This window comes from Lissotriton vulgaris, chromosome 1_1 (assembly GCF_964263255.1).
Source record: "Lissotriton vulgaris chromosome 1_1, aLisVul1.2, whole genome shotgun sequence".
Classification (NCBI taxonomy): Eukaryota; Metazoa; Chordata; class Amphibia; order Caudata; family Salamandridae; genus Lissotriton; species Lissotriton vulgaris.
This window is the reverse complement of record NC_141685.1, coordinates 746120823-746132394: the sequence shown is the minus strand read 5'-3', so window position 1 is coordinate 746132394 and position 11572 is coordinate 746120823. Positions and strand designations below refer to the sequence as shown.

At 46.7% G+C, this 11572-nt stretch overlaps 1 long non-coding RNA gene across 1 annotated transcript in view; it reads right to left on the bottom strand.

Annotated features, from left to right (window-relative positions):
* Window positions 1-2634: 2634 nt before the first annotated feature.
* LOC147747752 (uncharacterized) overlaps window positions 2635-11572 on the bottom strand; it is a 59157-nt gene continuing 50219 nt past the window's right edge. The window contains exon 3 of the long non-coding RNA XR_015299690.1: window positions 2635-2686. This is a non-coding gene — a long non-coding RNA (uncharacterized LOC147747752). The remainder of the gene's footprint in view (window positions 2687-11572) is intronic.

The following is an 11572-nucleotide window of genomic DNA, read 5'->3' as shown; positions in this document are numbered from 1 at the left end:
CTACATGCGCCAGTGTATTCCTGCACAAACTTCATTAAATAAGAGCATTGGTGACTGTTCCTTGAGCTACAGGACAGGCTGCCTTAGGGAACTTGGCTGTGTCATTTCCAGTTCCGCATACAATTAAAAGGATTTCTTTTCATCAGTCAGAGCAGCGCCACCATGTGGAAGTCTGTCAAAGTGCCAGTGCGCACAGTTAGGTGCCAGTAGGGAGCACCGGAAACCACCGGCTCAAATTAGGCACTGGTGCTGAGGTAACAGGGGACGTTGGTTCAAGAAGGTGTGGAAGAACAAAGGGGAGATGTGAAAGATGAATGGGGGACTGGAGAGTACAAATAAGACAAAAATTTGAATGGAGAGACTTGAGGTGAATGGGAAGTGCTGAGGGGCACAAGAGGTGACGGGGCCAGAGAGGCAATGAGATAAATGCGAGAGTTTGTTAGAGATGAGGTCAGTGAAAATACAGAATGGCAAGAGGTGATTAAAGGTGAAGTGAGAGGTTGCATGGGGAGAGTTCAGAAGTTGTAAAACGGGTGAAAGAAAATGGCCTGCAAAGTGAGAGAGAGATCCAGAGTTGGGAGACGAGAGAAGAGAGAGATGGAAGGGAGGGGTTGAGATGAAAGCAGCAAGGGTAAACTGCTTAACTCTGCGCAAGACCGCCAGGGTTTTAAGGGACCCCTGCTGCTCATGGCCAGGGCCAGGTGAGCTTCTAATGTGGCAGCACGTATTCCTTCAGAGTGGAGAGCCCTTCACAAAGGTTGACTAGACCTCTTTCTGATGTTAATTGCTGTATTTTGGTTATAAACTGGTACTGATGTGGTGAAATCGTTCCTCAGTGTTACTGTGTGTAAAAAATGTCAAAATAATGAAGCAATGCTATCGCAAAATACGATTACTAAGAACAAGGGAACCCTCTAGGTAAGCAAGGACCTGAGGTATCAATTGAGAAAAGAACAACAGTCCTTGACAAGGCAGAATACTGATCTTAATAATTATAGGCCACAATGTGCGCTATAATGCACGTAAAGTCCAGCCGGACTTCAAAATTTATTTGATAACTGAATAAGTCAAATCAACCAAGACAATAAAACAGTGGGACACAATCCTGCATCCACAGTGCTCAGCATACAGTACACACTACAATTAACTAGGGATTTTTCAGGCATTTAAAAAGTACAGGAGCAAACAAAAGTAATTATGCAATCTATTTGCTTCACATATGTAGAAAACACAACATTTTGGCACATAATAGTGAGCTAGTGTTTAAACCACATATTTTGTCGACGGCGTTTCGATCCAGTACAGTATATGGATCATCATCAGGACATTCAGTGCTTGCCTGAATTTGGAAGCCTCGGCATAGAATTTGTAAGGCAAGTGTACTAGCCCCGGTAGTCGGGCTACCAAACGTGAACCAATGCAGGAGTTAGGTAGGGTTCCAGTTGGGCTGAATTACGGTTACAGGAATAAGATTTAAGGCAACCGACTTAAGTGTGTAGAACCTCACGGAGATGGAGATCAACCCGGATGAGCCACAAAACAAAAGGGATAGGTGGAAAGGCTGCTGGATAGTTACGGCATGGGGTGCCTATGGGGAGCCTTAAGGTGTATGCCCCAGGGAGCACAAGTAACATTAACAGTTGCGGGGACGGAGCACAACAGGAGGCCCCGGGGCCATTGGGGGGATGGCAATCAATTGTATTGTATTGTATTGTATATTGGATTTATATAGCGCTTGCCTTGGGTACCCGTCCTGGCTTTTCCCGGTGAGATAGCCCCTACAGGGCATCCCCAAGGTGAAAGCCAGGCATCCCGCTGCGGGGGGCCGTTGTGGAGATTAAGCAAGCTTAATGCCCAGACTTGCAGAGTGTGAACCCATGATTAGGTCAGGCAAAGAAAGCGAGAATTATCGAGTCCGTGGACATTTGAGCTCAAGACCCTGCCGCGTCCGGAATTGAACCCTGGTCCCGGGTCTGACCTCTGCTTCAGGGTCTGCCTGCTCTAACCAGTGAGCCACACTTCTCCACACTTCTCCACAATCAATGAATGAGAGATCCGGTAGTTAACCTACGATTTGGCAATTTCCAAACCCGGCTGTGGAGCGCGGTAGGGTGAGGGTTGGCAGTTTCCAATACCCGGCTTGGGAGCGTGATAGCAAAAATTAAGGTCCGCGAGTTCGCGATGGAACTTCAGATGGCGTCCCGGTGCACAATCGCGCCGAAGAACCAAAATACGCTGCATAACATAATATTATTTACATTTTCTTCCCACACAATTTAGTCAAACCTATTGCGTAGTTTGGTCCTCACCTGCCTAATAATTCCAGTAGCCCGGCCTACAGGTTTAGACATTTTTGTCAGGAGGGGGTCCTCACACCTGAAAATGTTGACGGGGGTCTTGGCATCCAAAAGTTTGAAGACCTCTGCTCTATAGTATAGTAAACAATGCTATCCATAGCGAAAAGGAGAAGTTACGGAAGTTTTGAGCGGAAAATGGACTACTGGATGAAGGACTGGGAAGATGAAGAGCTAGATGAGGTAAGACAAATGGATGTTATAGAAATTGTGTTGAGGAATACATGGATTACAGATTGGATAGATGGAGAGTAGATAATAGTGTAGTAACCACTCACCGGTATTCCTGGCTCTCCTGAGATACCCTCCCTGCCTTTAGTTCCAGCGAATCCCTGGATAGGGAAAAATGATGATACATCCATAGAGGTCAGTGAGTGCATAATGATTACTCTAAAAATGACAATAATGACGGAATAATCTCCGGGTGCTTCGTATATGAGTTACTATGACCATACGTCGTGGTACTCATTCAAATCAAGGGATACTCACACAAACGGATGTAAAACATGCAGAATCAGCCCTATAAGGCTGTAAATCACTGATCGATAGTTGGCTGCCCACCAGCACAGTTTTACTGGCACCATCGCTCCCCACCCTCACCATCACCCTCATCCCTTCATCCCCTTGATATAATCACGCAATGATCTTCGGAGACCATCTTGGTCCTCCAAGGTGATGAACATCCATCCCAGTATGCGTAAACCTCACATGTGTGTGACTTCTGAAAGCAAAGGCTCTAAGAAAGCTATGCTGTGCAGTATAAACTGCTTTACACTCGATGCATCTATATGCACTGACACCAGCAGCTTCGGGCTGCAGGTTGCTTGGCACCACTATACACCAATTTCCACATTATAGCCAAGATGCCTCAGTATCAGTATCTTTAACACAGGACACTTGCACTAATGTAAAAGTTACTTACCTTCAATAACGCTGTTTCTGGTGGATACTCAGGGGCATATTAACAAGAGAGATATCGCTGCTTTTTTTTCACATAGCGATTTAATTATCGCATTATTTACAAGGATACACAAAAAGGCTTTAGTGCGTGTTTCCTTGACTTAGCAGCCGCTTTTCCTCCACTTTGCATGTCAGCGATAAGTATCGCTAATGACATGAAAAGTGGGCGTTCCTTTCCATTACTCCATGGAAATCCTCGCTGACACGGCATCCCGATATTTACAAGCCTTGAGCAAACCCGCGAAGCGATAAAATAAACAGCGCTAACCGCAGTTGTCGCAGGTATGTAATGCCTGGTTTAAAATTTACTTAGCCATACTTATAATGGCAGGTGGATTGCCAGGTTAGGTCCACGCTTGCCAATTATCAAGCTTCGCATTAGTGCACACCTAATATCGCTGGATTCCTCATGCTAATCACTGCTATTGCTGGATTTACATCACCTCGGTAAAAAGCGTTGATGATACGCCGCTACACCGGCGCTGTGAACCAGCCATACACGGCGATACGGAAAAACGCGCTAAACGTGTTTTACGATACTTATCGCATTCTGTTTATGATATGCCCCACATTCTTTCCACATATTTCCTCCTTATGAATTCTCCTTCCAGGCTTCAGACTGGTCCACAAAATGTTTGCCCAGCATTGACTCTCCAATGCCATCTGGTGGCACCACGCTGCTGAAACGTGAATCTTATCATTATGTCACCAAAGTACATTAGAAGCCAACACACCTGCTGATGTCAATTGCTGACATTTCTTCCACACCCCAACAAGAGGTTCAGAGGGGAAACAAGAAAGCAACATTTGCGACAAGCACAGCACACATAGCACAGCACACATCATGTTTTCATATTTTGGGATTTTATTAGTGTATAGCACTAGCTCATCAGGGTAAGGGAGATGGCAGTGAGGAATTTGCAGGAAGATAACGCATCCACTCAAAACCACATTATCCAAGCAAGTAACTTTTTTTCGGGTGGATACATCTTCTTGCAGAGTCTTGCCCTTGTGAATGAGTCCTTAACGATACCTCCCTAGGAGGTGGGAGTGAGTAATAGCATTTAACTAAGGAAGACTTTTAACACAGCTCTCGAAAAGTACCCTTCAAACAAGTTACTTACTTTCAGCAACACTCTTTCTGGCTGAGACTAACCACAGATTCCTCACCTTTTGAATACTTCCCCAGGCATGAGACTGGATCTGGAACCGTGGAGAGGTGTGGTGCAGTGGCCAGGGCAGCTGACTTAGGAGCACAGGGTTCATAGTGCGATACCCACCTCCAGCGGTAGCTCAGCTCAGCACCATGTGACTCTGGGCAATAGCTCACTTAATTTCCATGATGGCCCGCAGCACCTTGAGACCCGTAAGGGTGAGTAGTTTGCGCTTTACAAATACAGATTTACATTTTGAGCAATACCTTGTGCGTCAGTAGGTGAAGCTGTGTCACTCAACACTCAGGCTGCTCCACTTTGAAAATAACGTGCAGAATCAATATAGGAGACACTCTTGTGTGCCAATGTCAGTTTCCTTTGAGGCTGTCTGCACCGCCAGACACAGAGCCCCAACAACAAAATGGTATCGACCAGTGTGAAGATTCCTAGACTTTTTAGTGGCAGAGATCAATTTAAAGAACAGGGTGGAGGAGACAGGTGGGGGTGGGTGCAAGGAATCTACAGTTAGATACAGTCTTTACCAGAAAGAGAGATACTAAAGGTAAGTAACTTGTTCTTCTGATGGCAACTTCTAATGGCAGATCCGCCACCCTTTGAATAGATACCAAAGCAATATCTATTTGGTCTGTGAACTGGCTCAAACCAAAAAGTCCTGTAGGACTGACTGGGTGAAATGTTCTTCTCCTCATACCTGGCTGTCCGGACTGTAGTGCTTAGTAAACACGTGGAGGGACGCCTACTTAGCTGCCTGGCAAATGTCAAGGACTGGAACTCCACGAGCCAAAGCAGTAGCAGCCATTGCTCTGGTGCAATAAACACTTAACCCTTCCAGTGGCTGCTTCTTGCCCAGTGTGTACCAGAACCTTATGTAGAACACACCCAACAAGAGAGTCCTTTTATGCACAGCTTTTCCCTTCTTCATTCTCCCAAATCTCACAAAGAGCTGATTGTCCATTAGCTGTTCTCTGATAAGATCAATATTGAAGCTCTGCGCTCTCTTGGGGTCTAGGCTTAGAGAGGTGACGGGGACCATAGAATGCCAGCAAGGTGATGATTTGAATGACATGGAACAGCATCACTACTTTGGGTAGAAAGGACGCACTTGTCTACAGAATCAGTTTGTCTGCAAAAAAGGTGGTATACGGCAGGTTGACACAAAGACCTTGGAGCTCATTTACCTGCTGCGCCGATGTTATGACAACAAAGAACACTGTCTTGAGGGTGAGAAGTTGCATAAGACAGTTGTGAAGAGGCTCAAAAAGAGTACTCATCAAATATTTGAGGACCAGGTTAAGATACCACTGTGGCATAGCAATGGGAGAAGGAGGAAACAAATGTTGGAGTCGTTTTAAAAAATGCATCAGAATAGATGAATTAAACAAAGATGGCTAGTCCGGTAATCATAAAAAGGTTAAAAGAGCCAAAAGGTACTATTTGACTGAGTCAAAGCAAAGCCTTTCTGCTCAAGGGAGAGAACAAAGAACAAAACCCAGACAACTCCGACTGGAGTGTGTCTGACTATATTATGCTGTACCACACCACAAATTTGCCCCAATGAGAGCCATATATGTTTTTTGTCGAGGGACATCTAGCTGCCAAGATGACATCAACTACTTTCGGAGGAAGGTCAAAAGTGTGCAGCTGTCACCTCTCAATTTCCAAGCTACATTAGTGGCCATTCTATTCAAAATTAGCATCAGTGATCCACTCAGTGCATCAGGCAGGGTGGCCAGCAATAACATAAAAAAGGATTTGTCAATCTGGAATGATGTTACCAGGGTAATACATAACAGTCATAGCTGCATCAACCTGGAACCAAGGAAATAATATTAGTAATAAGTCTCCCCAGCACCAAATGGTTTATCACTCAAATAGCTTGACTTACATTTAGGAAATTCAACCATTTTTTCTCCAACCACTTGCTTAGGAGTTCTAAAAATACACACAATTTCATCTCAAATATATACTTTTCAATGTTGTTCTAAATATATTAATTCATGAAAGCAAAGCCTTCTAATTTAGTAGGATAGGATGCACACAGGAGAGATACTTTCAGGTAATAGGTGAGCTAAGAGTAGCTCGCAAACTACTAATTGGAGAGGCTTGCACTAGGATGACTTGTGCTCAATTGTTCCTGATCTTCTTTCCAACTTGGGGCAGGAAAGGTATCGGTGGGAAGGTATACAGGAATCCTAAGACTCACAGCAGCCAGAATGTGTTCTCTGAGAGACAGAAACACATTGGAAACTCCATCACACAGAACTGCTGACATTGTGTGTTCTCGGCAATGGCAAAGAGATCATGCCAAGGTTCCCCAAGCGTTGAAAAGACCTTGCAGCACCTCAAGGTGTAACTGCCACTCACGATCAGCTATGCACCCATGGCTGAGTCATCCATCCTAGTGTTCAAAAATCTCACCAGGTGGTCCTCCACTGGGATGATGGTCATGCCAGAGAGATCCCTGTGATATTAGGGCCTCTGGCACTTCAGATCACAATGCAGAGCCTGCATATGCAACCTAGCATGCTTGAACTGCAGCATGCATAAGACCTTCACTCCCAGTAGCCTTAGAGTCAACCTCACTGAAATCCAGGACAGAAGCTGAAAGATCGGGATCATAGCCTGAATGTTCTAAACTCTTCTTTCTGGGGGAAAGGCATGAAACAGGACCACATCCAGAATGGCTCAGATGAAATGGAGCATCTGAGCAGAGGGGTGACTCAGCATATTGATAGTGAACTCCAAGGAAGTCAGTAGGTTCATCATGTTATGTTATGTTATGTTATATGGTTGCTTATAGCGCGCACTGTTAGTCGAAACTGTCCTGGCGCGAGAGAGGATCGTGGTATCAGCTGAAGGAAAACGCAGGGAATCTACAAGGCTTGTCTGAATAAGTGTGTTTTCAGATGTTTTTTGAAGCATGTGAGGTTTGTCGTATGCCTAAGTGCGTCGGGAAGGTTGTTCCACATATGAGCAGCTCTAACCGTCAGAGATTCCCCCCCTAGATGAACTCTCTTGAATCTGGGAATGACCAAATGTCTAAGGGTGGCAGATCGCAGCTGACGAGGAGGTTGGTAAAAAGCAAATCTGTCCCTTAGGTAGGACGGGCATGGGCCATGTAAGGCTTTGAAAGCCAAAACCAAGGTCTTGAAGCGTACTCTTTGAGCTACTGGAAGCCAATGTAACTCCATGAGTTGCTTGCGCATGCTAAGTCTCCTTGGAATGTCCAAGAGGAGCCTTACAGTCGCGTTCTGGACCACCTGTAGTTTGCGTATCAAAAAGTCAGGCGCACCGATGTAAAGGGCGTTAGCGTAATCCAGACGCGAGAGGATAAGTGCTCTGGCTACTGTTTCTTTTGCCTCCTGAGGAAGAAGGGGAAAAAACTTCCAGAGAGTGGTTAAGGTACCAAATCATGTGTCTGCCAGCCACCTGATTTGTTCCCTGAAGCATAAATCAGCTCCAAACCAGATTTCTAGATTTTTAGCAGCCCCACAGTCCCCCATGGGGCATGGCAATCCACTGGGCCAAATGGATTCCTTAAAAGCCACTGGGAAGTGGCCGTACAAAAGTATCTCTGACTTGTCCTCATTACATTTGAGGCAGGCCTGGGCCAGCCAGGCAAAAACTGAGGACAAGCACTGCCAGACACCATCGGTACAGAGGTTGTTCTTGTCCCAAGTGAAGAGAAGCTAGGTGTCGTCGGCGTAAGCCATTATTTTCGCACCCAAGCTCTCAGCCAGACAGACAAGAGGGGTCAGGTAAACATTAAAAAGCAGGGGACTTAAAGTCGACCCCTGGGGAACTCCTGTATCTACCCTGCTATTCGATGAATGGAAGGGGGGCAGCCATACTTGTTGGAACCTGTCTGTGAGGAAAGATTTAACCCATCTGAGAGCCGCGCCCGTGATGCCAATATCCTCCAGCCTAGAGAGGAGCTGGACATGGGGAACCATGTCAAACGCGGCAGAGAGGTCCAATAAAATTAGAGCCGCTCTACTGCCCCCATCCAGACATTCCCTAATGGCCTCGGTGACTTCCACGAGCGCGGTCTCAGTGCTGAAGGAGGTGCGGAATCCGGACTGGGCATGATGTAGCGCCCCCGATGTTTCCACAAACTTCTCTAGCTGCCTAAAGGCAGCCTTCTCACAGACCTTGGCTAAATCAGGGAGCAAAGAGATGGGCCTGTAATTGGAGATAATCAGAGGATCCGCTGAAGGTTTTTTGATCAGTGGGAGAGGTTATGCTTGTTTCCACTGGAGGGGTACCACCCCTGTTTGTAAAGACTCATTGACCAAGTCAGTTACTATAGGTGCAATAACTTCCGCCACACCACTCAAAACTCTAGCCGGGCAAGATCAACTGGAGACCCGGACTTCAAAGCTTTTAAGATGGCCAATACGTCCTTCTCTTCAACTTTTCTAAAACAACACATTGCATCTTTTGACTCTATGCTATTAGATGAGACAGGGGATCCGGAAAGTTCAACTTGATCCCGAGCCCTCTGATCAGATGGGGAGTAAACTAAATTGGAAGGCTTAAGACTTGCTTGAATTTTACGTATTTTTTCCATAAAATAAGTGGACAGTTTCTCACACCCGCCTGCAGATATAGGGGCCGACAAAGTTTCTGCAGCTGGGGATGTAAAACTTTTGACGTTAGAGAAAATTTCTCTGCTGTTGTTTTTGGCCTTGCAGATCCTGTCTGCATAGTGGTCTCGCTTAGCCTTCTTAATTGCAGCATAGTAGTCTTTTTGCACTGCCCTGAGTTCCGGCTTAGCTACTGGGCAGTACTCTCGCCTCCAAATTCGTTCCCGCTCCTTACACTCTATCTTTAAGGTTTTAAGATGTTCCGTATACCAAGGAGAGGAAGGAGAGGCTCTAGCCCGCTTTTTACCTTTGAGCTGTGGTAGCGAGCTAACCGAGGAGCTTATCCAGGTCGAGAAATTCTCAACAGCTTCTTCTATATTATGAGACTTGACCGGAAGGGTATGGGTCAAAGCTAATGCTAAGGCTGGAATACTAATTTTTTGGAGGAAGGGATCCTGATGCTCTTTAGCTAAAGCGCGAGTCCTGTCCATCTCCCAAGAGAAGCCTACAAAGAAATGGTCCGACCACGTAACTGGGCGAGGGATGGCAGATGTAATATTAAAATTGGAGTAGACAAGATCAAGGCAGTGCCCTCCAAGGTGAGTGATGTCCTGACCCTGTCGCCTAAGATGAACTAGGTCGCATAGATCACCCAGATCCCTGACCCCCGGGGCTGTCGGAGCATCCATATGGATATTAAGATCCCCCAAGAGCAGGAATCTGGGGAACCTCAACGCCCTCTGGGCGACTACCTCCTCCAAAGATTTGATAAAGGAGCCCAGGGGGTCTGGGGGACGATAGATCAGCATCCCGCCCAAGGTGAACTGCGGAGAGAGGGCTATCGAAAATTCCAATGCTTCCCCGTCCTCAATGACCCCTGAGCATTCCTTCATCAAAGACCATTTGTCCCTATAAATTATTGCTAGTCCTCCCCCTCTGCCCGAACTACGGTCTAGCCTCGCTATCTTAAAACCCCTGGGAATGGCCAACTCAATCATGGGTTGGAGGTGGCTGATGACTGCCTGGGGAAAGCCCGCCTTTCACACCTTTCACAGCCAATCGGTGAGGTAGGGGAGACTAGGGCCCCAGATCTCTGAAGAAGTGCCACCAGCACCACCCCTTTCATGAGCACCGAGGGGCACTGGTGAGGCCAAAGGGGAGCACAATGAGCTGAAAATGGTCCTGTCCTATCATGAACCGCAGATAGTGCCTTTGGGCCAGCAGGATGGGTATGTGAAAATAAGCGCCCTGCAGGTCAGACACTACCATCCTATCTCCATGGTCGAGAGCAGACATACCCTGGGCCAGCGTGAGTTTCTTGATCTTATTCTTCCAAAGGAAGGCATAGAGAGGGCAGAGGCCTGGAAGTCCTCTGTCCCTCTTAGGCACCAGGAAATAGTGGGAATAACAACTACAACCCACTTCTAATGCAGGCATCATCTCAATAGCCCCTTTGGCCAAAAGGGCTTGCACTTCCAGCTGTAAGATGGACAGTGGTCCACAGTCAGTCATTATGGGGATGGTGGAAGGTCCGGCAGACCAATTGGGAAGGGTAGGGCATGCTCCTAATGTACAATTTGCAGGACCTACCTGTCCGAGTTATGGCTGCCAGCCCTGTAAAATTAGTTGGAGCCTGCCTCAAAGCAGGCAGCTGTGCTCCAATAAGGACATGCTAAAGAGGTTTGGCAGGTGGAGTTGCGGGGTAGATGGTAGACTGACTGGTACTATGCACCTGACAATGTGATTGGCGGGTGCCAAGGTCTCGGCCACAAAAGGTTTGGGAACCCTGTTGAGGCTGAAGTGATCGTCTGTATGGGAAGCCTGTTCTAGTACCATAAAAGGGTTCAAAAGGCTGGTGGGGTTAGCGTGACATGACAGGAAGCCCAATCAGTGTACTATGGCCCTGAATTCTTTGCAACGCTTCAGGGTGGAGTTCACTTTGACCCCCAAAGGAGAGTCCCATCAAAGGGCATGTCCATAAGGGACAACTGTATATCACTGAGAAACCCGTAGATCTCAACGAGGCATGGTGACATATAACAATGGTAGTGCCAATGGCTCACTCAATGGAATCCTTGATATCCAGGCCACAATGGATAATACATTTTCAACATCCAAGCCATCTTGTATGGCTTGGGCTAGTACAGGATGATGGTCTTCTGGGAACCCATGGAGAACTTGAGCTACAGAATACTAGAGCTCATGGGAATAGTGGCCTAAAAAGCAGCTTGCATTGACCAACCACAGAGCTAAACTTGTGGAAGAAAATAGCCTCTTGCCAAATGTCTGTACCCTTTTAGACTCAGTGTCCAGAGAAGTAGTCTGGAAACCATTTGGGTTTGTCCTGTTGGTGTAAACTTGCACCACCAAGCTCTTGGGAAAAGGGTGCTGAGTTAGAATAGTGGGGTTGCCTAGGCAGGCCTATGCGCCGCTCAATCTGGCAATTCACTGGTGGACCAGAACATGGCTTGGTTCAGGCCCCTAAAAAGTGCTTGTT